This window comes from Lontra canadensis, unplaced genomic scaffold (assembly GCF_010015895.1).
Source record: "Lontra canadensis isolate GAN:19392208 unplaced genomic scaffold, GSC_riverotter_1.0 scaffold89, whole genome shotgun sequence".
In the NCBI taxonomy this organism is placed as follows: domain Eukaryota; kingdom Metazoa; phylum Chordata; class Mammalia; order Carnivora; family Mustelidae; genus Lontra; species Lontra canadensis.
Window position 1 is genome coordinate 2,553,018 of NW_022631083.1, and position 27,368 is coordinate 2,580,385.

At 48.1% G+C, this 27,368-nt stretch overlaps 1 protein-coding gene across 2 annotated transcripts in view; it reads left to right on the forward strand.

Moving 5' to 3' along the window:
• APBA2 (amyloid beta precursor protein binding family A member 2) overlaps window positions 1-27,368 on the forward strand; it is a 235,766-nt gene that overhangs the window by 21,411 nt on the left and 186,987 nt on the right. For both annotated transcript variants that reach the window (XM_032835964.1, XM_032835963.1), the window contains exon 2: window positions 23,699-23,805. The gene's annotated coding sequence lies outside the window, so the exon portion shown is untranslated. The remainder of the gene's footprint in view (window positions 1-23,698; window positions 23,806-27,368) is intronic.

Here is a 27,368-nt window from a genome sequence, read left to right on the forward strand (position 1 = left end):
CTGCTCTTCAAGGTGCTCAAACCCCAGGGAGCTCTGGGACACTTTAGACCATAAAGTCTACCTTTCCCCAGAGAAGCAGATGACGAAGGTGTATTTTCTATTTGAACCAACCCTGATGAGGCCTCCTGAGGTGTCAGAAAGGAAATCTCATTCTTGATGTATGCAGAGGGGAGGCTTTTCATTTGTAAAGTCTGTTGGAAACCCTGAATGTTCTTTAAAAAAAAAAAAATAACTTTGTCAATGGTGAAAAAAGAACCCCTTATGTCATTGGCAAGTGATGCCTCCGGCCTCTCTCGGGTCCCCCCTGAGCACATGGCTGTGCCCCGGGCGTGGCTGGACCCCCTGGATCTTAAATATCTTCACTGGCTGGGTGTCTTGCCGTGAACTGCCTGTGAGAAAAGGAGTAAAGGCAAGTCTCCCCGATTTTGATAGGAGGGTCCTCTGGGCCCCTCATGGTTCCGAGGTGTGGAGTGTCTTCTCTGACTCCTGCCACATCCTCCTGTGGTAAAGCTTGCTTCCATGGGCTTCCTGGCCCCTCATTCTACCAGGGCATCTGTCCTTTCTTGGACAGGGTTCTCTTTAGGGGACCCCAGGCCTGGGGCTACTCCCCGGGCAGAGGAACACTCTGAGAGAATCCTCTGGTGAGGTGCCTGATGTGTATCACCCCTCTTTGGTCTTCCAATTCCCAGGATATTATCTTTTTTTTGGTTTCGTTTTGTTTTAGTTTTCTAAATTGTGGTAAAATATATGTAGCCCCATTCACCATTTGAATCATTTTTTAAACTGTCGAGTTTAGTGTCATTAGGTACGTCCGTCCGCCTTGCTGGGCAACTGTCACCACCATCAGTCTCCAGAACATTTGCATCTTCCCAAATAGAAACTCTGCCCCCATCAAATAGCTTAACTCTGTTTTCCACCCCCACCCCGGTCCCTGGCAACAACCATGCTACTCTTCTGTTTCTGTGAAAAAGTGACAGCACTAGGAGCCTCATATATGTGGAATCATACAGTGTTTGTCCTTTTGGGACTAGCTTTTATTTATTTACTTTTTAAGATTTTATTTATTTGAGAGAGAGAGAGAACATGAGGTGGGAGGGGCAGGGGACAAGGGAGAAGCAGACTCCCTGCCTAGTGGGGACCCCCAACACAGGGCTCGATCCCAGGACTTCCAGATCAGGACCTGAGCTGAAGGCAGACAGTTAACCAGCTGAGCCACCCAGGGCCACCTGGGCCTGGCACACTCACTCCACATAATGCTCTCAGGGTTCATGCCTGCTATAGCATGTGGTATGATTTCCTTCCTTTATTTTTTTCTAGCTTTGTCAGAGTATGATTAATAAATAAAGATGCTATATATTAAGGGTGTACAATGTGCTGTGTTTTGGTAAAGAGTACACCATGATGATTTAATATACGTACATGCTGGGAAGTGAGCACCTCAGTCAAATTAACACTTCCATCACCTCCTCTGGTTGCCTTTTTTTTTGGTGGTGAGAGCGCTTAAAGATCTACTCTCTCAGAAAATTTCAAGTATATAATATAGTATCAGTGATAGTCACCGTGCTGTACATGAGGTCCCCAGAATTTATTAATCTTTTTTATTTTTTATTTTTTTAAGAAAGGGAGAGAAAGCAAGAGAGTGGGGGGGGAGGGGAAGAGGGAAAGGAAGAGAGAGGATCTCAAGCAGGCTTTATACCCAATGCAGAACCCGACATGGGGCTTGATCTCATGACCCTGAGATCATGACCTGAGCCAAAATCAAGAGTTGGACACTTAACCGACTGAGCCACCCAGGTGCCCCAGAATTTATTCATCTTATAACTCAAAGTCTGTACCCTTTGGATACCATCTTTCCCATCCCTTCCCCCCCCCCCCCAACTCTTGGTAACCAGCATTCTGTTCTTTGGTTCGGTTTCAACTTTTTTTGATTCTTTGTGTGAGATCACATATATTCATCTTTCTGTGTCTGGCTTACTTCACTGAGGGTGATGTCCTCAAGATTCACCCAGGTTGTTGCAAATGACAACATTTCCTTCTTTTGGATGGCTGAGTATTCCATTGTGCATGTGTGCATGTGTGTGCATGTTTGTGTATACCCATTCATCTCTTGATGGACACTCAGGTTGTTTCTATATCCCTGCTGCTGGGCATAGTGCTGTAATGAACATGGGAGCGCAGATAGCTCTTTGACAAACTGATCTCATTTCCTTTGGATATATGCCTGGAAGTGGGACTGTTGGATCATATGGTAGTTCTATTTTAAGTATTTTGAGGAACTTCTGTACAGTTTTCTGTAGGGGCTGCACCAGTTTACATCCCCACCAACAGTGCACAAGGGTTCTCTCTTCTTCATACCCTCGCCAACACACATCTCTCACTAGCCATTCTAACAGGTGTGAAGTGATAGCTCGTTGTGGTTTCGATTTGCATTTCCCTGATGATGAGTGACCTTGAGCATCTTTTCATGTGTCTGTCGGTCATTTGTATGTCTTCATCGGAAAAATGTCTGTCCAGGTCTGCCCATTTTTAAATCTGTTTGTTTGTTTTTTTGTTTTTTGTTATTTGTGTTTTTTTTTCTTCTGAGTTTTGTGAGTTCCATATATACGTAGGATTTCATTCTTTTTTAAGGCTGAGTCATATTCTGCTGTAAGTATAGACCATATTTTGTTCCTCCGTTTATCCATCAGACATCAACAGTATCGCATGCAGCAGAAAGAACCAAAGAAACAAGCAGGGACTTGGTACGTGATTGCCCTCGGCCACTCACACCCTCTGCGGTCACAAGGGTGTCGGCGGGAACTGGGTTGGCCAAAGTGGTACTTGCTCACTCCTACATTGAGCAGACAGATGTGGTCTCCGTATGGGCCTCTGAGCCTGGTTCTGAGCGCAGAGGATGCTGATGTGAGCAAGAAGCCAGGTCTTGTTCTAAATGGTCAACAGGGACTATCAAATTAAAGCCCCCTCCTATCTAGGGCTTTACATTTCTTTCTTTTTTCTTTTTTTCTTTCTTTTTTGAGAAAAGAACCTATATTCATCCTGAAGGCTGCATGGTTATGGGCCATCTGAAGGATGCTTATCTGGTCTCGGAATTGGGTGGGAGCTTCTTGGAAGAATGTGTTTCTCCTGGAGCTCCGGCTGCAGATGGGAACTCCCATCATGTGTTCTGTAGGAGGTATTCTGATCATGGTCAGTTGCATAAGAGCCTGGGAGGTCCTGCCAGTGTCACCTCTCATACAAGGATGTCAATAAATAATTATGTGAAGTCAATATATTCAGAAATAGAGTTTTAAAACCATTGTTTAGAAGGCTGGGAATAGCCACCAGGAGAATTAGAATTGGAAACGATGAAAAAGGTTGGCAATGGAGTGGGCAAGTCTGGATCAGGGAATGTGGCTTTTCTTTAAAAGCCCTTTCCTCATTTGATTATTTTTAGTCTGAATGAAGGAATCGTGTCCTTTTTTTAGAGCCTTGCAGCAGCCAATGACTGGACCCATCTGTCTGCTTACCTGGTAAGGCTGAGACAGAGGTGTCTGTCCTCGGATAAGTAGGGAGGGGGAGAGCAGGCACAGCATAAAGCATCCATCAGCATGAGGCAAAAAATGCGAAGTGCTCAGTGATCGGTGGGGTCATAGTACCTGGCACAGTCATTCCTGATGAAACCTTAATAATGAACAATAAATTAGAGTGCTGCCCTAGCCAGATGTTACTTGCATTTTGACAGCAGCCTTGTCTTGTGTCAAAGGCATATGAGGATTCGGGCATTTTGAGTCCATGGAAGGGGTTGGCGAAGGAGTTTTCAATTTGGGGCACCTGGACTTTGCTTCAGGCCTCCACATCACACCATTGGGGTTGGTTGGGAAAGGCAGTGACTACTATCTTTTTTGTTTTAATAGACTATTTGGGGAGCAGTTGCAAGTTCACAGCAAAATCAAGGGGAAGGTGCAGAGATTTCCCATATACCTTCTGTTCCCCACAGGCATAGCCTCAGCTGTTCTCACCACCACTCCGCCCCCTGCGATGTGGTGCATCAGTCACAATTGGTGAACCTACATTGTCACATCATTATCACCCACAGTCCAGAGTTCACATTGGGGGTCACTTGGTGTTGGACATTCTGTGGCTTTGGATAAATCTATAATGGTGATACTCCATTAGAGTATCATACATCCCAACAGAATTTGTTTCACCACCCCAAAAATCTGTGTTCCTATTCATTCATCCCCATACCCCTGTGACTTGTGGAACCCCTGGTCTTTTTACTGTCTCTAGTTTTTGCCTTTTATACAACATCATGCAAGTGGAATCCTATGGTATATAGCCCTTTCTGCTTGGCTTCTTTCAGTTGGTAGTATGCACTTAAAGTTCCTCCATGTTTTTGCATGGCTTGATGGCTCATTTCTTTTTAGTACTTAATAATACTCCATTGCCTGTGTGTACCAGAGTGTATCCCTTCACCCACTGAAGGTCATCTTGGTTGCTTCCAAGTTTGGCAGTCATGAAGAGCATGGCTCTGCACATGTGTGTGCAGGTCTTTGGGTGGTCGGTCACTCCTTTGGGTGAAATACCAAAGAATGCCATCACTAGGCCATATGGTAAGAATAGTATGTTCATTTTTCTCAAGACACTGTCAAAAAAAAAAAAAAAAGAAACTGTCAAACTGTCTTCCAAAGTAACTGTCCCATTTTTCAACCCCAACGGCAATGAATAAGGGTGACTTTTCTCCACAGTCTTGTCCGCCCTTGGCAGTGCTCCCGATTGTGGCCATTCAGATAGGTATGTAGTGGTAGCTCGTTGTGGTTTTAATTTGCATTTCTCTGGTGACATGATGTGGAGGATCTTTTCATATGCTTATTGGCCATCTGTATATCGCCTTTGCTGAGGTGTCTGTTCACATGTTTGGCCCGTTTTATAATTGGATTGTTTGTTTTCTTATTGTTGAATTTCAAGAGTTCTTTTACAATTTGGATAACAGGCTTTTCATCAGATATGTCTTTTGTAAATATTTTCTCTCAGTCTGTGGCTTGTCTTTTCGTTCTTTTGACAGTGTCTTTCACAGAGCAGAAACTTTTAATTTTAATGAAGTTCAGCTGATTTATTCTTCCTTGTGTGGGTTCCCCCTTTGGTGTTGTGTATAAAACGCATCACTGCCAAACGCAAGGTCATCTAGATCGAGATTTTCTCCTATGTTATCTTCTAAGAGTCTTAAAGTTCCGTGTTTGTCAGGTCCGTGATTCATTTTGAATTCCCTTTCATGAAGGAGATGAAGTCTGTGTTTGGCCTCCCGTTTTCACAAGCATATGTCCAGTTTTAGTGCTATTTGTTGAAAAGACTCTATTGTCATTTGTCTTTGCTTTTTTTGTCAAAAATCAATGGATGATTATTATGTGGGCTGATTTCTGGTCTCCGTAGTCTGTTCCATTGATCTATTTGTCTATTCTTTTCACCGCTCCTGTATTGTCTGGATTACTATAGCCTTAGAGGAAGTCAGGAAGTCCAGTAGTATCAATCCTCCAACTCTGTTCTTTAATTTTATGTGTGCCCATCATTTTCTCTTGTAACACTTTCCCATTGAACTGTGGTGATTTGCTTTCAAAGATGTCAGAACCATAGTTGGTGTCAAGAACACCATCTTTGGGAATCCTATATCACAATGAAGCAATTTTTCTCTTTTCGTTTTTGCTATGGAGCTGCTTCTGTTTGAAACTTTAGTTTTATATCAGTTCTGTCTAATGATGTATCTGTGGAACATCTGGATGGCTCAGTCGGTTAAGCATCTGCCTTTGGCTCAAGTCATGGTTCCCAAGTCCCGGGATTTAGTCCTGCATCAGGCTACTTGGTCAGCAGGGAGCCTGCTTCTCCCTCTGTCTGCTGCTCCCTCTGCTTGTGCTTTCTCTCTCTCTCACACTCCTTCTCTGGCACATGAATACATTAAATCTTAAAAAAAAAATAGTGGATCTGCTTCAGAGATCGTTTGCACTGTGTTAACTGGTCTTGGTATGAAATTATTTAAAAATTAGAACATTTTGAGTTTCAAGGATCGTAAGCTTGATTTGGGGAAATATCCCAACTTCATAAATGTGATTCTTTTCACAAAAAGAGGATCACTATGTGAATAACTTACATTTTATGCTTTTCCTATAAGAAACAGTGTTTCTGGTTTATAAATGTTAAACATCTTTTAGGTTTTGCAATAAGAAACACTGATTAAGTGTGTTAAAAAAAAACAACAACCATAAGATGTGATTTTGATTTTGACTTCATATAAATACCTTCTGGAACAGAAGGTTCTCTGTTCATGGGCTCTGCATTTTTGATTCAGAAACCATGCTGCACTGAGGTCTGATCTACGAGGGAAGAGCCTGTGAGTTAGTGGTTTGAGTTCTGCTGGCTGCCTTCCCACTCTTTATCTAGGGAGACTGGATCCCAGAGAAGGACAATAGCAATTAGGTCTTGTTGGGAAGAAAGAACACAGCCACCAGTCCAGCACCATTTTGCTTCCCCTGAACAAATAAGATAGCGTGATACTGGTGTTTGGGGTTTGTGTAGGGCTCTGTGGCCACGGCTTGCCTGCTGGGCTGCTTGGTGGAGATAAGATGCCCAGACATATGCTGTGGTCAGGGAGGGGGTTTAATTCATTGTACTTCCCTGCATGTCTTTTTTTTTTTTTTTTTAAGATTTTATTTATTTATTTGACAGAGATCACAAGTAGGCAGAGTCAGGCAGAGAGAGGGGTGGGGAAGGAGGCTTCCCGTTGAGCAGAGAGCCCGATGCGGGGCTTGATCCCAGGACCCTGAGACCATGACCTGAGCCGAAGGCAGAGGCTTAACCCACTGAGCCACCCAGGCGCCCCACTTCCCTGCATTTCATTTACTTTTTGGAGGCTAATGACATTCCCTTATTCTATAAGGAGCCGTTCATTGTTTCTTTCTCTTTCTTCAATTTAATAGAGCCTTGAAATCAAAATACATCTTGCTTAAGCCATTCAGAAATGTTTCAGGTTAAAAAACAAGAAAACCAAACAGACAGTTGCATGATGCTTCCCTCCTCCATCCCCCTCCCCCACTCCCACACCATGGCCTGGTGGACAGTCCCCTACACTGTCCCAAACCCAGCTGAAAACGGCTTCTGATTCTCTTCAGAAAGGGAGCTGTAACAGTGCAGATGATAGAGTCCCGTTAGCTTTCATGATGGAAGGGTGGAAAGAGATGCTTCCTTGTTATTGCCATTCCAAGTACAATAATGAGGCTGCATATTTTCAGCTAGCTGCTGAAGCCAGACGTCACCAGAGTCATTTGGATTTGTAGGAAGTTGGAACATATTGTTTTAAAAGAGATTTCAAGAGCATCATCTTTGGAAATCCCATATAGCAATGAAGTGGGGTTGCTTTTTTTTCTTTTTTCAATCTTACTTATATAGCCGTATCTGTTTGAATTTTTCATTCCCTATCCATTCTCTCTGGTGGTGTATTTGAGCTATTTTGAGTTCTCTTAAATGGGCTTGATATTAAATTATTTTAAATACTTTTATTGCCACTCAGAAGACATGGAAGTATTTCTAGTGTTTGTATTTGGGTCATGGAGATGCCACTTTGCATCACTTCGTCACATGTAAGAGCCAGGCTATTTCAAGGAAGGGCCAGAGGAGAGACTTTCTATTTCTGAGAATATACTATGGATTAGGAAGCATGGCTTATGCAAAGATTTGTCTTTTTATGCTTTGAAATCTAAAACGGAGAAACTGGGAGCTCAGTCACGTGGAGATTTAGGATCTATGATAGGTTGATTAGGCTTTTACCTTCATTCAGGACTGGCTCCCCCCGCCCCAACAACCACATCCAGCCCTAGAAGCACTGTTAAGATGAAGATCTCTCTCTCTCTCTCTCTCTCAAATAAATAAAACTGTAGAAATAAAAATAATAAAACAAAAGGGCCACCTGGGTGGCTCAGTTGGTTATCTGCCTTCATCTCAGGTCATGATCCCAGGGTCCTGGGATCAAGTCCTGAATTGGGCTCCCTGCTCAGTGGGGAGCCTGCTTCTCCTTCTCCCTCTGCTCCTCCCCCTGCTTGTGCTCTTTCTCTTTCTCAAATAAATAAATAAAATAAAAAGAAAAGATGAAAACCTCATGGAAAGCCCTGAATTCCAAGCTGCTAGTCACTTAGCTGGGCAGGAGCAGGGTGAGGAGGCTGGAGGACCATAGCTCGGCACCCTCCAGGGGCTGCCCCTCTTTCCTCTTTGTATTCCCTAGGGATGAGAGAAGAGCCGGCCTCATTTCTGCCAGACACCCTCATCTAGTTATTGGGAAACCCTCTCGAACTGCTGGGATGTCAGAAGACAGGCCCCTGGTCCTGATGCCTCCTGACTTTTATCCTTTGTTCCCTGGGTCTTTTACTTGAAGGTATCTTGCATGTCTATTTACTTTAAAAATACACATTTAAAAACTCATAAAGAAACGATTTCAAGGGGGTGCCTGGGTGGCTCAGTGGGTTAAGCCTCTGCCTTCGGCTCAGGTCATGATCCCAGGGTCCTGGGATCGAGCCCCGCATCGGGCTCTCTGCTCAGGAGGAAGCCTGCTTCCCCCTCTCTCTCTCTGCCTGCCCCTCTGCCTACTTGTGATCTCTATCTCTCTCTCTCTATCAAATAAATAAATAAAATCTTAAAAAAAAAAGAAACGATTTCAAGGACATGTCGCATCTGTCCATGTATCCACTCATTCATGATCTGGCAAATACTTACTGAGCACCTCCTGCTGAGCACTGGGGCGAGCAAACCGGGGTCTTCCTTGCTCCATGGGGCCTACGTGCTTGTAACTGACACAGCCACACTGTCTGGGGAGGGACCCCCGGGTTTTGTCATGTATCAAGCAGAATGTGTCTGCACCACAGTGTGCTTGGGTAAGGTACACGGCCTGAACGCAAGAACTTCTGGACAGCCAGAGGTGGTCTTGGGAGGCTTGGTCAGTAACCGAATTGAAAGCCGGGGGGGTACAGCCATCCCATTTGTGTGGGATCCAGCATCTGTCCATTGCTTTGTCTTCACAGTAGCTGGGGCAGGACCGACGGTGGAGGCTGGGGACTCAGCTGAGTCAGGTGATGGAGTTCCAGAATCCAATAACCCCGGGTAGCCCCCACCAGGTGGGGGTCACCGTCTTTAGAACTTGAGCTGTTATGAAAATTTTAGAGAAAGTGCTACTAGTCGTGGCGTAAAATCATTTCGCTTCTTTCAGGGTGTTTTGAGGCTTGGGAGCCGTTTCTGCAGCTTCTAGTTTGGGGGTGTGACATCTATGTAAATGAGTGGCTGTGCCCATTAGCTTTGGCCTCCTTTGTGGGGGAGCCCCCACCACCGCTGGGCTTCCGTGACAGGCTGCAGGACGGTGGGGGTGCCCTCAGACCTTTCTAGAACACGGTCTTAAATGTCCATTTGCCCTGGTCCTGCATCATAATTCCAGCTACGTGGTATTCCTTCCTCTGTGTGGAGGTTCTTGAGGAGAGAAACTTGAGAAGTACCTTTCGGTTTTCAGGAAATAGTTTAGGTTTCCATTGTGTTTTAGTCTGAGAATGACATACAGGCTTTTTAATAATGTGAGAGTGCCTCCTAACAGAGGGTGGAAAATAGTCTCCTTGCTGCCCTTCTGGGTAGCAGTGTCTGGCGTGTTGCCGATGAGACGGGGGTGGAGGCGGCCGTGGGCCCCGCTGCATCTGGGGCCTCCGTCCCCGCCTCGTTACTCCACGCCCTGCGAATGTGCCTCACTGCCAAGCATGGTTTGTGTGAGAATTTAATTGTTATTAGGAAGCTTTAAAAGGGAAGCAGACTTTAGAAGATCTGTTACATGGGAAGAGGTGTATGTTCGCTTTGTCTAGGCAGGATGTGGCATTGCAGCGGGAGCTTTAAGCAGGTTGGCGTTTTGGGGCCACCTTGCTGTCGAGTGTCTCTTCGGAGCGAATTTGTTCTTCTGTGGACTTCCACAAGGCCTGCAGGTGCTGTGGGATTAGATACCCTGTGGGATTGTGGGATTGGGTACCCTGTGGGATTGTGGTGATTGGAGATCCCGCCCAGATTGCAGAAGGGCTGCTGTTTGGACAAGTTGCTTCCATTCCCTGGGGCACTTTCACTCAGGGACTCTGCGTGTCCACCCCCTGCTCCTCGTCATAGCTCAGTTCTAATGCAAGGCTCTTCCTCTGCGCTCTTGCCCTGCCTCCCCCCACCCAGAGAGGGTTAGAGAAAAAAGCCTCCAGAGCACTTGGGGTTCACCCTGACCCTTGTGAGTGCTGTTTGGGAGGGGGAGTGCTTCTCATTCTCTCTGCCTAGAGAGGTTGCCTGCCCCGAGGCCTGAGTGGGTTGGCTACGGTGTGGGGTAGGGGTGCTGAGCGGCAGCACCCCCTGTTCCTGAGCCCTGTGAGGGCTGAGCTGGTCCCTGCTGAGTGTTCAAGCCTGACAGCCTGCCTGTCTTTCCCTGTCCTACACATACACCACTCACGACTCACATCCACACACGTATCACAGGGACATTGTGTACATACATACACTCACACCACCTGTGTACACCAGGGATCACAGACACACACACACTGCACACACCACCCACCACCCACATCCACACACTAATCACAGGGACACCGTGTACATACGTATACCCACACCACCTGTATACACCGCAGATGCCACGCGCGCACACAAACACAGAGCAGCCACACCACCCACCACACACATCCACATACACCCCCCCCCACACACAAAATAACACATTCACACACACCTGACACATACACTAGCACGTGAACCACTCAGGGAATGGTGCTGAATTCTCTGCTTCACGCCCAGATTAACACCCAGCATCTCCCACTGTCCTGCCCTAGAACACCCCCAGGTCCCCGAGCCCCTGTGTTCTTTCAATCTTGGGTCACCGCTTCCCCTTCTGATTTTGTTATCTCTGGGCTTGCGCTGTGATGTGTGTGGTCTCCTCCGCATTGGGGAACTTTGCGACTCTGCTCCAAAGGCTGTCTTCCCCAAGAGACTCAGGCTCTCTGCTCCAGGAGCAGTGCTCCTGTGGGAAGCCCTGCCCCCGCACTTCCCACCCATCCATCGCCTTCCCCTCCCCCTCCTCCTCCCCCTTCCCCTCAGGCATTTCTCTTACTGCAGACAGCTCCCTAACTATAATGTGAACTCCTGGAAGGCACAGACTGTGGTTTTCATTATGGTGCTGGTGCATAATGAATGTATTTGGGTAAAAGACTCAACCAGTACACACGTATTTAATAAGTTAAAAGTGAACACCCCCTCAGCCTTCCCTGTTTCCACTCCCTCCCCCAGAGGAAACTGCTGACAAGCACTGGTCCTTTCCAGTCTGTTCTGTATGCCTTTGCATCCATACTCGACTTGCACTATGTCCACGTTTACTAGCTAGGTTGATGGATCTATACACATACTCCTACCCTCTAGCTGTTTTACCATTTTCACTGTGCAATAGGCCATAAGATTTCTCTCTCTCTGTACACATTTGTCTACCACTTTTAGAAAAAAACACCTTGAAGTATTCCAGCGTGTGGACTTGGCCATAATTTATTTAACTGTTCTCCTCTTTATGGGCACTTAGGTTGCTTCCAGGTTTTAGAATGATGGCTGCAATGAAGAATGCTCATACAGGCATCATTTCAGATATATGCGAGTCCCTCTGGAAATAGCGTTGTTGGATAAAAGGATATGCAGATTTAAATTTTTGATAGGGAATGCTGAATTGCTTTTCGGAAAGGTTTCACTGGGACTCCTCCTAAAGAGATAAATTTTTTAAAAAAGAGAAAACCAGCCAAAAAAAGTAATTCACCACTAACAGCTGAGTAAAGGAGAGAACACTCTCTTAGGCCATGAGCTGGGAAATGCAGCAGCCTGGAAGAGGCCAAGGACACGGGCTAAGGTTTATATCTTTTCTGAGGCTCCTTTGCTGCCCCCACGCCATTCCCCCCCCCCAAAAAAAAGCAGTCCGGGGGGAAAAGAAGATGAACAACCAAAACCCTGAGAACTTACTGGTCTTCCTCAATTTGGAGAGCTGGAGGCTGTGATGGCGGGCTTTGGGGGGTAGGGGATGCTTACTGGAGCCAAATGGCCTCCTGCAGGATGCTGCCCAGGTCTGTTTGCATTGCACTCTGGGAAAATCCCGAAGCTTCATCTTCCAGTTGACCCATTGGTGGTATCCATGCTTATGTGTAGCCCTCTCAATCTCAACTATTATATTTGAAAGAAAAGAAACAATCAACAGCCTTCATGTCTTTCAGCAGTTTTAGGCTTACAGAAAAATTGAACAGAAAGTTCCATATTTCCATTTGCCCCCTCGCTCTCAAACCCCTGCTTTCCCTTATTATTCACATCGAGTGTTAATATGGCATATCGGTTAGCACTGATGAGCCAGCACTGATATATTATTGTTATTATTAACTAAATTCGGGTAAGGCTCACTCTTCGGGTTGTGTGTTCCATGGGTTTTGACCAATGTGTTGACTCCACTAGTTGTGTTCTTGTCTTGGTAGCTTCCTCTTATTTTACAACTATCCATTTGTTTTTTGAATCTTTGCTTCCTGTGGCATGGGGGAGGTCCAGGCTGCTGAGGGGCTGGCTCGTCTCTGGGGACAGGTGTTCCCATGTCCTGGTCTCTCTGACTCCCCCATCCTGGCTCTGTCTGGTCTCAGTGTCCCTGCTGCCACTTCCATCTGCCTGTCCCAGAGCAGCTGCCCACTGCTTCAGGGCCATCATGGGGCAAGGAGGGGCTGGCTGACTTCACTGCCCTAATCGGTCCCCAATTACTCAGCCCAAATAATAGTCATCATCTTTGGGAACCTCTGCGAAATTCCCAAACTGGCAGTGAGGTGAGGTGAGGTGGCCTCCCTGCCTGGACGGAAGCCCCCATGCTCCTCTTCACCAGTTTCCTCTCCTTAGTCCCTCCTGGATTCCATGTTGTTTGTTGTGTAATGTTCCGGAAAGCCGTGGTCTTTCACAGGACTACCTTCGTGGGGTGGGGGTGCGGGGCCTGTGCGGGAGCCAGGCTTTGGAAACAGCAAGAAGGGTGGCCGCTGCCTGGCCCTGCTGTCCCTGTGGTCGTGGGGGTGGGCGGCAGCATGGTGTTCCATGAGGGATGAGGCCACGGCACAGCGGGAGGACACACGGGCCGCTGTTCTTCTGCTGTGGCCTCACACGTGCCCAGGGATGTCAGTGTTCCTGTCCCCTGCTGTCTCCTTGAGGAGGACATGAATAGACAGGAAGGTGGGAAGGGATTTGAAGTCCCTTCCATATGACATCCAGCACCTATTTCGTTGTTGTGGTTGGAACAGGATGTAGCCTGGACGTGGGAGTCATGGTTGGAACAGGCGGTTTTCCACAGTCCTACGGGGGGAGTCTTCCCTAATGGCATTCTTCCAACTGTGGCCATTTAGAAGGCAGAGCATGTGTTCCCCCTCGGTGTGCCTGGTGGGGATGTGGCCCTCCTCCCCAGTGGCCCAGGCCCCATGGGCCTCAGAGGCCCTTGTAGCTGGAGGTCTGGGTGGGGAGGGCAGTTTCCTGTCGAGTCACACATGTGAGCTGGTTTCCGGGTCCCACCGTGGGGGCCTTTGCTTACCCCCAGCCCATGTGCGGTACATAGGAGGTACTGATGCACCTCATGTCCTCAGACCCTGGCTGAGTTACCACTCTGCCCACCTGGCCATCGGTCTCCCTGAGTGGGCATCCATCTCTGTGTGTGTCCTGGAGACGGTCCTGTCACGCAGTCAACATTTAGGGGGTCGCCACTGTCATAGGCATTGTAGGTTAGGGGAGTATTTCATGGACCACAGCAGGTGGGAATTGCAGGGATTTCCACCCCAGCAGGCGAGGGGCAGCATGAGGGGCACAGGGCAAGACAAGGGATGTGGCCTCGGGGTGAGTGGGACTCCATGGAAGTCAGGCCTGGCATTTCTGGGGAACAGCAAAGAGCCCATGAAGTAGGGGCAAAGTACGTGACAGGAACAAAGCCAGGGGGCCTGGAGGTTGCGAGTGGAGGCCTTTCCTGCCACCCTGAGGACCTTTACTCTGAATGGCAGTGGGCTGCTGGAGGAGGTTGAAGAGACGAGGACGTGATCTGACTTATGATTTTAAAACGTGTGTAACAGCTTTATTGAGATGTTCCCGTACCATAAAATCCATCCCTTTAAAGTATATGGTACAGAAGTTTTTAATGTGCTCACCATGTTATGCAGATATCACCCCCACATAATCCCAGAACACTTCCATCCCCGATATCCTTTAGCGGGCATCTCCCATTTCCCCCTCCCTAACCCCAACCACTTCGATTTCTTTAAACAAACATTTTGTTGAAGTATAACCGTCATACAGGCGTGTGCGTGCATCCTGGACTTAATTTTTCTGTGTCCCCCCCGAATTCGTGGTTGAACTTAATGCCCGATCCCAGTGTTAGGAGTGGGGCCTTTGGGGGTAATTAGGTCATAAGGGTGGGGACCTCACGATGGGATTAGTGCCTGTATAAGAAGAGGCTGGACAGCTCTGTGAGGAGGTCACCATGTGAGGTCATAGCAAAAAGTGGGTAGTCTGTAACCCAGAAGGGCGTTCTCACTAGAACCCGATAGCCCTGGTGCCATGATCTCAGATTTCTAGCCTCCAAAATGGTGAGAAATAAATTTCTGTGGATGCCCCTTCCCCCCACCAAGTCCATGGTGCTCTGTTTTCGTAGCCCAGGCTAACGGAGACCATGAGTGCAAAGCTTCTCCCGCGCTATGTTGAAGGACCACGCTCGCCACTAAGGTAGGCTGCTGTGTAGGGTCTAGGTTGAAGCAGGAAGCCCTGTGAGGAGCCACGAGAGCATGCAGGCGGTGGCTGGCTGCATGCCCTGGGGAGGACCAGAGGAGCTGGAGTTCTGGAAGCATTTGAAGCTCAAGCCGGTACTGTGTCCTGGTGGCTTAGAGGTGGGGTGGGAGAGAGGGGAGGCTAGGGTGAACCCAACTGGGCCATGCGTTGTAATTAGCTGGTTGTGGGAGAGGCTCTGTGCGGTGCTGGGTCTTTTGCAGGGAAAACTTGGCCCCACTTGGACACACTGAGCTTGAGGAGCCTGTTAGACATGCACTGGATGTGCTGAGAGGGGTGCTGTGAGTGCGGACTTCAGAAGAGTTCAGACGGAGGTAACGCACTAGGGAGTGGTCAGCATAGATGGGTCCCAGTCCATGCTCCTGTGTCTGGGTGTCTGGCACAACAAAGGACACCCCACCCAGCCACAGCTATGAGCTACTGAAATCATGACTGGCCTCGGGTGCGGTCCAGGGACCTCAGCTTCCTGTGCGGGCGTGGTGACCCAGCCAGAAGGCCAGGGAGCAGTTTGGAGGCTCAGTACCTTTCTCTAGGATTCACTTGTCTGGGTATCCAGTCAGGGGCCACCTTCCCCATACATTTCTCCCCACGTTTGTATCCAGCAAATTAAGAATACTTCACAGAATATGCAAAAATTTTAGTCCCTCTGGAGCATTTTTATACAATTAATGGGATTTCCATCATCTTACCCCATTCGATCACACCAAGGAAATTTTTGTGGTAGCCGAATAGAAGGGTCCTTTTGGCATGAAACAAAATGATAACACTCTCAGAAGTTGGCAAAGTACAAAAATATACCTAAAAGTGTTTAAAGGCAGCCCCATCATCACATCCCGCATCGATGCTCCACACGTCCAGTGCCCAGACGGAAGGCAGGATGGGGGCACGAGGGCAGAGAGAGCTTCAGAATGTGGTCACCCCAGGGTCGGGGCCCTGGCTTATCCTGGGACTTAGCTCTGCCCCCTCGAGCAAGTCGCTCGCCCTTCCGTAGTCTCTCTGCTGGTCCACTAGGGCAGGAGAAGAATAGAATCCCCTCAGGGCTGTGGTACTAATTCCCCAGGGTGAGGCTGGTCCTCACTGGCTTCCCTCCTACTGGGTAGATGGGCCTGGAGTCTGAGGGAGGGCCTTCCCGGCTGTGGTTTGCAAGACAAGGGGCTCCCATCCGTGGATGGTGACCCTCCACCCTCCGCTGGATGGGGGCCAGCGGTTTGGATTTGCCCCAATCCCTCTGTCCTAAACCATTGTGTACCCCTCTGCTCTCTCTGCAGGGAACCCGGGCTTGCTATCCCTTTGCCTGCCCCCTCCAGCACCCCTCTCCGAGGCACATGGAGCCTTGTGGTCTTTGCTTTCCAAAGTCACCATTTTGATGCCTTTCACAGTGGATCCTGATATTTTTTTACTCCAGACACTTGTTTGGGTGGCCCTGCTGCCTTCGGAGCCTGCAGAAGCCCCTAATATGGCTTCTGTCACATGCACCAGAGCAGAGCACCTTCCCAGGGACAGATGTTCTTGGAACATACCTCAGTTCCCAGGACCATGTGACAGGGGTGAGGCTGTCGAGGTGGGGTGTGCCAGTGGGTTTGAGTTTTTGTGAAGAAGAATGGATCCCCTTCTGCCTTTTGTCCTGGTCCTGCGCTCCCCCTAAGAGCACAGCCCTATGCCACATCCCCATGTCTGGTCTTGCAGAAGTGGCCAGCCTAGACTTTCCCTCAAGCTGGTGCCCAGGGTGGTCCCCCAAAGCTGGGGAGTACCCCCTCTACCTGGCAGTTTGCAGCTGTGGTGAGCTCCTTCCCTCAGGACCTGTTTCCTCATCTGTGCCTGGGAGGCCTGGCCCCACAGAGGATTGGAGTATGGGGGCGCGGGCTGGTACTCATTTCTCAATGCACCTTGCCCCTCCTGGGAAAGGCAGGAGAAGCGGGTGCCTGTCTTTGACTGGGTTTGTCTCTCATGGGTTCCATCCGGGAGCCTGGCTGACAGGAGTGGGCTCTTGTCATCCAGTCATGGGCTTGAGCCAGGAAGACTGTTCCACACCCACCGTTCCACATTATGACGTGATTAGTTCCTTCCATCCTAGGAGGAGCTTTTTTTTTTTTCTTCAGGAAAGTTATGGTGAACCTTAGTGTTTCCTGTCTTCAAAGTGGTCTTCAGAAGACCTCGAAGGGCTCACATTAGATCAGTAAGGGGAGTTCTCAGAAAGTATTGAGGACAGAGCCATTAGATAGGTGGGCTTCTGAATTCTTATTTCCTTTCATTATCTTGATTAAAACTCTCGTTCTTCTCCATCTTTCCAGGGCTGCTCTTCTCGTTTCTCATTGCCCCGTGTCCTGGGGCAGCCTCGACTTGTCAGTATGGCTTTGGAGGGGTGCTTACTCATCCCCAGCTGGCCCTGCTGTAGGCGATTTGGTGCAGATGTTCCTCCTCCTCCTAGAAGCCTGTGGAGATTTCAGAAGTCCCCCATGTTCTAGAATCAGGACAAGAGAAGCCAGGGGAGTTACATGACTTGCTGGGGTTTTCAGAAAGTGAGCCCGGGCAGCCTGGCTCCTGATGGGCTCCTAACCACTCCACAGTGGCCTCTGGGGGTGCTTGTGGCCAGCCTGGGGTCCAAGCTGTGTGCCCACTGCTACTAGGGTGTGGTCAGGGCTGCAGACCACAGCAAGGCCTGGAGTGTATAGTGTGGGGGGTCTGTGTCACCCTCTGAGCCTCGGCTCCTCACCTGTAAAAGGAAAGGCTGGACCTGGTGCTTCCAGCTCTGGGCTCTCTGTAGCACTCTCTGGAGCTTATTTGAAGGGGACATTTGGATCCAAGAAGGACTTCCTCTTCTTTCTCCTGGGCAGCTTCAAATGCTGGAGTCTCGTCATCACCTGTGAGGTGGAGAGCAGCGCTGTGTCCCTGTCAGCTTCCTGGGCTGCTGGGTGTTGGCTGTGGCATCCTCCTGGCGGGAGGATGGATTCACTCATTCATTCCACACGTTTTTATTGAATGTTGATTGAAAATCCCTCCTCTTATATGGAGCTTGCTTTCCAGTGAGGGAAAGCAGGCCATAACCAAGGTAAATGAAAGAAATATATCACATATTACATGGTGGTAATTGCTGTGGGGAAGCATAAAGCAGAGAAGGAGGCCAGGAAAGGCTAGGTGGGTGGCATTATGGTTTTGAGTAAGGTGGTCAGGGGGGGTGATGTATGAGCAGCAGCATGGAGGAGGGGAAGGAGGGAACCATGTAGAAAGCTAGGAGAATGGCCCATGTAAAGTGCCTGGGGTCACATCTGTCCGGTGTGTTCGGGGAAGAGCAAGGGGGCCAAGTGGCTGGTGCTGAGGGAGCAACGGTGGAGGTATAGAGGAGAGGTCATGAGGGGCAGTGGGAGAGAAGGATGTCAGATTGTGTAAGGCCTCAGAGACTGGTGAGGACTTACTCTTGGGCTGGTGCTCCAGGACTAGGTTGGAAAAGGCCAGCACAGAGATAATGAGCTGTCAAGAGCCATTGCAGTCATACAGGGGAGGGAGGCTCAACCCAGGCACCAGTGGTTTCCTGATGGGTGTGAGGATGAGGGAAGGAGGAGGGCCCAGGATGGCTCTGAGGCTTCAGCCTAAGCAACTGGAAGGAGGTAGCCATCAATCGAGATGGGAAGGCTTAGGGGTGGGGACAATGAGTGCAAGTTCTCCATGTTTCATGCATCAGGGACCCACGCTTGTCTTCCCAGGCAGACCCTTAGAGCAGCCCCTGATTCTCTGGCCTTTGGAAGTAGAAGAAACATGAAGGGCTTTCTGGACACTGACTTGGCTGTGCCAGGATACCTGCCAGGGCCGTGTGCCATTTGCTTGAGGGCTGTGAGGAGGGTTTGTCTGTCCCAGCTGCAGTTTGCCGCCCAGAAGCTGGGCTGCATGTGGGCAGGGCAGAGCCTCAGCACAGGACCTTCTGGCTTGCACCTCTGGGGCCCGGCCCCTGGTCTCTACGTTCTCATCTCTGTCCTCTCAGACCTAGGTTTTACCTTTTTGCCTTCTCAGATTCTTTTTCTTTTTTGTAAGTTGAGGTGTAATCCACATATAACATTATATTCGTTTCAGGCGTACAGAGCGGTGATTTGATGTTTATGTATATTGTGAAACAAACACCACGTTCACAGCCTTCACCATGTGTAGTTACAAAATTACTTTTCTTGTGAGGAGAGCTTTTAAGATCTTTCTTAGCAACTTCCAAATATGCAATACAGTGTTATTAACGATTGTCACCAAGCTCTTTCTTTAATCCCCAGGACCTTATAGATGGGGGTTTGTACCCCCACTTCATGCATTCCCCCCCCCACCTCGGGCATTCTGCTCTCTGCCGGTCTGTTCTCTGTATCTGTGAACTCGGGGGTTTTTGTTTGTTTCTTTGTTGTTTTAGATTCCATGTATACGTGAGATCATATGGTGTTTGTCTTTCTCTGTCTGACTTATTTCATGTAGCATAAGGCCAGTAAGGTCCATCCATGTTGTTGCAAATGGCAGTCAGTCTTTCTTTCTTTCTTTCTTTCTTTCTTTCTTTCTTTCTTTCTTTCTTCCTTTAATGGCTGAATAATTCTACTGTGTATATATACAGGTTTTTTTTTCAACCACATTTTCTTTATCCATTCATCTGTCAGTGGCACTTAGGTTGTTTCCTTGTCTTAGCTTTTGTAAATAATGCTGCAGTGAACTTGGGGGGGGCAGGTATGTTTTGGAGTTAGTGTTTCCATTTGTTCAGATCAATACCCAGAGGTGGAACGGCTTGAATGGTACTTCTATTTTTACTTTTTTAAAGAACCTCCCCACTGTTTTCCACAGTGGCTGCATCAGCTTTCTTCCCACCAGCCGCACACAAGGGTTTTCTTTCCTCCACGTCCTCGCCAACACTTGTTACTTCTTGTGTTTTTGAGACTGGTTCTTCTGACAGGTGTGAGGCAGTATCTCGCTAAGGTTTTGAGTTACATTTCCCTGATGATGAGTGACGTGGAGTATTTTCATGTACCTGTTTGTCATTTATATGTTTTCTTTTTTAAATGTATATTTGTAAAGATTTTATTTATTTATGTGTGAGAGAGAGAAAGCATGAGAGCGGTGAGGGTCAAAGGGAGAAGCAGACTCCCCGCTGAGCTGGGAGCCCAATGTGGGACTCGATCCTGGGACTCCAGGATCATGATCTGAGCTGAAGGCAGGCGCTTAACCCACTGAGCCACCCAGGTGCCCGCCATCTCTGTGTTTTCTGTCTCAGATTCTTTAGGGACCAGGTAGAGAAAGGCCTCACTGAGCTTACCTGGGTGGTTGAGACTGGGGAGAGGACGCAGTGGGACTTTCCTCTGACTGAGAGGACAGCGGCTTCTGTGCGTCGTGCACTGTGGGAGTGTGAGCAAGGGGCAGGACAGGGATGGACAGCCCAGCTGCAGCACACAGAGGGCCTCAGGCAAGAAGTGACTCTAGCAGGTTACAAAGGTTGGAGCTTCCCCTGACTTTGGGGGCAGGCCTGACCCTGTGAGCTCTGCCTTCCAGAGCTTGGCCATTCTTCTGCTGTCCAGTGTCAGTGTGGACATGGTGGAAGTGGGTGTGACATTGCCAGCACCATGTCCCTCTCAACAGACCAGGCTGTCCTCTGGCAGTGTCCCTATGCCAGCGCAGCCCTGGCTGGGCTGTTCACCGCTGGGTCACTTCTTCCCAGTGCCCACCTGTGTGCCTCGTATTCTTTCTGGGGTTGGGAAGGAGCAGTGGAGGGCAGCAGCTGGGGGCTGTGCATTACTCCCTGTCCATCCATGACTAGGGATTTATGAGTTGCTGATGTGTTTGCCATTTCCTTGTGAGCCTTTTCTGGGTGAGCCCTGTGTGTGGCTGAGTACAGGGCAGTGGGAGTGGGGTAGGGAGGGACACAGTGTCAGCTGGTCCTGCCAGGGAGACTCATGGGAGCAGAGGGAGAGCTGAGATCCTCAGCCTGGCACAGAGTTGGTTGGCCCCACAGATGGCTTTTGAATGGAGGATGGATGCTCAGCCAAGGAAGACTCCCTGGTTCCCGGCCAGCCACCCCTCTGCCCCTGTGGAAGGCCCCTGGAGGATGAGTGTTGCTGGGAAGCTGGCTGTATTTTTAGCCTCGGGGACTGTGGCTCATGGCAGTTACCAAGCAGGTTGATTAAAGGCAGTTTTGCAGAGCAATTATGCAGCTTTGGGGACTGGCAGGAGGCTTCCCATACCAAGTGCAGGAGCTTTTCTGTGTTGTGAACCCCTTCTGAATAGCACCATCAACATAGCCTTTGGGGGGGCTCAGTGTAGCGTCGAGCCTCTTTCTTCTCCCCAAGGGACTCTGCATTCCTTCTGGGGGCTCCTGGATGAGCCCCACACCTCCCAGGTTGTCTTGCCCCTAACCAATCTGGTAACCCGCTTCTACTGTCAGAAGCTTTTGATGGCCGCAGTTGCCTGTGACTTATCATGGGCCTCTGAGCTTGGTGGTGGGTGCTCATTATGGTCTTCAGTAGCCTGTTTTCTTACTTCCCTTCTGCTGCAGCTGGTGTCTGTGACCCCAGCTCAGCACTCCTGTTCAGAGTCCTTTCCCCGTCTATGTAGTGTCTTACGTTAACCGTCTCCTTTCTTTAAGGTTATGTTTGAGGCCCGGGTCCTTTGTTTGCAGTCTCTGGAATGCCCCTTTCAGGAGGCCAGGTGGGCTCCTGGAGGGATCAGGGGATAGGGTTGGGAATAAAAACTTCAGCAACAGGTCAAGCCGAGCGAGAAGAGTGTTCTTACCACTGAAGCTCAGGGATACCATTCCCCATTGGGTTTTGAAGAATGAATAGGAGTTTGTCAGTACGATTCTGGAGGAACCAAAAATGGAATGACTCGAACACTGGCATGAAAGGGGTGAAGTGCCAGTGGCAGGGGGCTTGGGGCATGATGAGGGCTCAGGCCTGGGAGCTTGGCTGCCTTGCGTGCCGCAGTCCAGAATCAGTGCCGTGTCCTGGAGTACCATACCTCCACGCACCCAATTGGTGTCCCTGGCTGTAGCTGGGTGCTGGTGCAGGAGTGGTTGGGCCAGCGTGTTATCTGCACAGACAGTGGTGCTCTTGTCCACTGGTATTGGAGTGGGCCCATGGTGGGGGGTGCGGGATCTGTGTTAAGACTTTGGAGGCCTTCAGCTGGGTGGCCTGTTTCATGGGCAGGGAACACGGCAGGTGCCATCAACATTAAAGCTTAAGGCATGGGGGTCAGTGCCTTCATTCGACATGGTAGGGAGACCAAGGTGCTGGTGCTGGAGGTGGGGCCTGAAGCCCAATATCTCAGTGCTCCCATCCTCCTCCGAAATAGGGAAACTGAGGCACGGGTGGGTTTCCTTAGTCCTTCCAGGCTGTATGGGACAGAGTTAGGATATGAGTCAGGATGTCTATCTCCGTACTCGGGCTCCACGCAGAGATCCAAGCCACGGCCTATGCCATGATGGCCCTGGTGTGCAGGCCGCCGTTTGAGCGCTGGCATCCCCAGGGCGTCAGGGAGGAAATGACGCCACTTGCAAAGGGAATGGCTTGCACTGTACACCCACGCGTCCATACGGTCGCCTTTCTTTGAAAAGGCTTGGGTTAGTGTATTTTGTAGAATGTCCCCCTATGTGTGTCACACACCATTGTAAGATGAATAATGCAAATGACACCGAGCTCTGTATCTTCTATCGCATTTTGCGTCTTGGGAAAACAAATTGGGAACAGAACCTTGAAGAATGGACTTCATTTCCTGTTAGAGCAAGTGAAAGCTGCAATATTAATGCCACAGGGTTTCCCATACCTTCCTCCAAAAGGATTAGAGAAATACATTCCCTGCTCTCTCCAGCGGAGGCCTGGCTGCTGGTGGCCTCAAGTCGTTAGCTCTCTGTGCTTGCTGACCTTGGGGAATGAACAGGAGGCATCATTCCAGCCATCACTGGAGAGGCTCACGATCTACTCACAACTCTGATTTTCAGAGTGTTTGGCTGTTCTGCAGAATCCCAGAGTTCTGACCCTGCAGTTCTGAGCTGCTTTTAAAAAATTCTTTTATTTTTTCTTTTTTCCTTTCTTTCTTTTATTTTTTCAGTGTTCCAAGATTCTTTGTTCATGCATTACACCCAGTGCTCCATGCAATACGTGCCCTCCTTATTACCCATCACCAGGCTCTCCCAACCCTCCACCCACCTACTCTCTAAAACCTGTTTGTTGCTCAGATTCCACAATCTATCATGGTTCGTCTCTCCTTCCAATTTCCCCTAATTCACTTTTCCTTTCCTTCTCCTAACGTCCTCCATATTATTCCTTATGTTCCACAAGTAAGTGAAACCATATGATAATTGATTCTCTCTACTTGGCTTACTTCACTCAGCATAATCTCCTCCATTCCCGTCCATGTTGCTACAAAAGTTGGGTATTCATCCTTTCTGATGGAGGCATAATACTCCGTAGTGTATATGGACCACATCTTCCTTATCCATTCGTCCGTTGAAGGGCATCTTGGTTCTTTCCACAGTTTGGCGACTGAAGCCATTGCTGCTATGAACATTGGGGTACAGATGGCCCTTCTTTTCACTACATCTGTGTCTTTGGGGTAAATACCCAGTAGTGCAATTGCAGGGTCATAGGGAAGCTCTATTTTTAATTTCTTAAGGAATCGCCACACTGTTCTCCAAAGTGGCTGCACCAACTTGCATTCCCACCAACAGTGTAAGAGGGTTCCCCTTTCTCCACATCCTCTCCATCTGAGCCGCTTTTAACGCTTTGATGCAGGGTGCTGTTAGCCTCTCTTTTTAACGTGTGGCCTGTCGCTCAGCTAGAACGCCCGTGTGTTCATCGATGAGCAGCCTGCCCGCAGCCCACTGATGCCCTGCTTGTGCTCTCTTTCGTTCCAGTCTCCGGAAGCTTGAAGCTTTGCTGAATCCCGGGTGGGCACGCCAGCCTCTGAGGCCAGGACTGTCCTGCGGATGGCTGAGAGTCCTCTGGGGCCTGGCGACTCTGAGTAAGTAGGACCTGTGGTTGTCACTGCTGTGCTGCCCCTACCCCCCTGAGCTGTTGGCATAGACACCTCGGCTCATGTGCTGAATGGGAGCTGGGAAAACAGCGATGTGTCTTGTTACCCCCACCTCTGCGTAATGAAAGCTTAAGTGTGGTGACACAAAAATTTTTCATTGTTTCCCTTTTTTTTTTTTTTTCAAATTTACCTTCATTTTTTAAAAAAACATTTTTAAAGGTTTTGTTTGTTTATTTGAGAGAGAGAGCATGCAAGAGAGAGCACAAGCAGGGGGAGCAGCAGGCAGAGGCAGAGGAGAAGCAAGCTCCCCGCTGAACCGGGAGTCCAACACAGGGCTGGATCCCAGGATCCCGGGATCATGACCTGAGCCGAAGGCAGATGCTTAACCAACAGAGCCACCCAGACACCCCATAAGTTTACCTTCATTTTGTGGAGGAAGATGGGAAGGAGTGCAGGACATGCCTAGAAATACAGTAGACTGTATTTCCTATGACTCTGTCCATTTCCCCTGTCAGACCTGCCAGGTCCCTTTCTGCTGCCCTCGTGTTCTGGGTGGTACTGTGTTGCCTCTGAGGCAGCCCCCATTCCTGTCAGGGGAGTGGCTCTCCCTGCGAGTGCAGCCATCAGGGTCCCAGGATGTTTGAATACGTGTTTCCGGTTCTTTTGTGTATAAACCTAGGACTGGAATTGCTAGATCATATGGTAATTTTGAAAAACAAACTGTTTTCCACAACTACTGTCTTATTTTACATTCTCACCAGCAGTATTTGAGGGTTCCAGTTTTCCTCATCCTTACCAACATTTGTTCTTCTCTTTCTTTCTTATTTTTTTTTTTTTTTTTTTAAGTTATGGCCAACCATATGGGTGTGAAGTGGTACCTTACTGTGGCTTTGACTTGCATTTCCCTTTGTCAAGCTAAGGATAGTCTCTATCACTAATGTGGTGAATGTTTCTTTTTAAATCGAGAATTGGTGTTGGATTTTTGTCAGATGCTTTTTCTGCATCAATTAATACAATTGTGTATTTTTTTCTTCTTTAGTCTGTGTGTGATGGTTTACATTAATTGCTTTTCTCATGTTGAACCAACATTGCATTCCGGGAAGACATGTCACTTGGTTGTGGTGTATAATTCTTCACATACATTGTTGGATCCTATTTGCTAATATTTTGGCGAGGATTTTTAAGGGTGTTCATGAGAGATACCGGTCCGTAGTTTTCTTGTAATTATCTGGTTTTGATGTTAGGGTCATACTGGCTTCATAATTTAGGAAGTATTCCTTTATTTTCTTTTTTCCTTTTTTTTTTTTTTTTTTTTTTTTGAGAGAGAGAGAGAGAGCGAGAGAGAGAGAGCGAGCCAGTGAGTACCCATGTGTGCATGCAAGGTGGGGAGCAGGGGTTGGGGCACAGGGAGAGACTCTTAGGCAGTCTCCCCACAGAACAAAGAGCCTGACATGGGGCTTGATCTTACAACCCTGAGATCATGACCTGAGCCAACACAAAGAGTTGGACATTTAACCAGCTGAGCTACCCAGACGCCCCATCCCTTCCTTTTCTAGTTTCTGAAGTAGATTATAGAAAATTGATATCCTACCTTCCTTAAATATTTGATAGACTTCATGAGAGAAGTCATCTGGGCCCAGTGATTTTTTTTAGAGAAGGTTCTTCTTCTTTTTTTTTTTTTTTTTTAAGATTTTATTTATCTATTTGACAGACAGAGATCACAAGTAGGAAGAGAGGCAGGCAGAGAGGGGGGGAAGCAGGCTCCCTGCCAAGCAGAGAGTCCAATGCGGGGCTCGATCCCAGGACCCTGGGATCATGACCTGAGCTGAAGGCAGAGGCTTTAACCATTGAGCCACCCAGGCGCCCCTAGAGAAGGTTCTTAATTATTGATTTAATTTCTTTAATACAAATAATTGTTCACTTTGTCTTTCTCCTTGTTTGAATTTGGTAGTTTATATCTTTTAAGAAATTGGCACATTTTATCTAAATTATCAAATTTGGGAGCATAGAGTTCTTTGTTGTATTCTTTCATTATCCCTTTAATGTCCATGGGATCAATATTTCTTTCATTTCTCATATTAGTAATTTGTGTCTTCTCTCCTTTTTCTTGTTCAGCTTGGTCAGAACCCCCCAGAATTTTGGTGTGTTGATTTTTTTTTTTCTATCATCTTCCTATTTTCAGTTTCATTGATTTACGCTCTTTTGCTGTATTTCTTGTGCTTAATTTAGGCTTACACTTGTTCTTCATCTTGTTGCCTAAGGTAGAAGTTTAGGTTACTGAATTTAGATCTTCTTTTCTAACAGATACATTTAATGTGATACATTTTTTTCTCTAAACACCACTTTTGCTACATTCTACAAATTTTGACCAATCCTATTTTCATTTAGTTCAAAAAAAATTCTAAAAATGTATTGATACTTCCTCATTGACCCATGTGTTATTTAGAATTGTGTTGCTAGATTTTTGAGTTATTTGGGGGTTTTGTCTATCCTCCTGTTGATTTTTTTTTTTAAGATTTTTATTTATTTATTTGACAGAGAGAGAGAGCTCACAAGTAGGCAGAGAGGCAGGCAGAGAGAGAGGAGGAAACAGGCTCCCTGCTGAGCAGAGAGCCCGATGCGGGCCTTGATCCCAGGACCCTGGGATCACGCCCTGAGTCGAAGGCAGAGGCTTTAACCCACTGAGCCACCCAGGTGCCCCATATCCTCCTGTTGATTTTTAATTCCATTCTAGTGTAAGGAAGTTGTTTGTATAATTTCTATTTATTTATTTATTTTTTAAAAAAGATTTTATTTATTTATTTGACAGACAGAGATCACAAGTAGGCAGAGAGGCAGGCAGAGAGAGAGGGAGTGGGATGCAGGCTCCCTGCTGAGCAGAGAGCCTGATGGGGGGCTCGATCCCAGGACCTGGGATCATGACCTGATCCGAAGGCAAGGCTTTAACCCACTGAGCCACCCAGGCGCCCCTATGATTTCTATTAAAAAAAAAAAAATTAAAGTGTGTTTTATGGCCCCAAGTGTGGTCTGTTTCAGTGCTCTGATCATAATGTTTGTATGTGCCCTCCCCTCCCCCCAGCCCCAGCAAGCCCCTTGCAAAGTCCTTTGTTGAAGTCCTACCCCGAAAGGTGATGGCATTGGGGCCGGGGGTTGGGACCTTTGGGAGGTGATTAGGCAGAGCCTTCATGGTGGTGTAAGTAACCCTTATAGAAGAGACCTCACAGAGATCTGCCATAGGAGGATGCACCGAGAAATCTGAGCCCCAGAGGGGAACCCGCCTCTGACCATGCTGGCTCCTTGGTCTAGGACTTTCAGCTCCTAGAAATGGGAGAAATAAAAGATTGTTGTTTGTAAGCCTCCTAGTCTGTGGTATTTTGTTATAGCAGCCCAAGGATTAAGACACTTGGGTGAATGTTACATGCAAGCTTGAGAAGAATGTGTATTTTGCTGTCGGTAGAATATTCTATAAATGTCAATTAGATGCAGTTGATTGATGGTGCTGTTCAAGTGAACTATCCTTGTTGGTTTTCTGCCTGCTTGTTATATCAGTT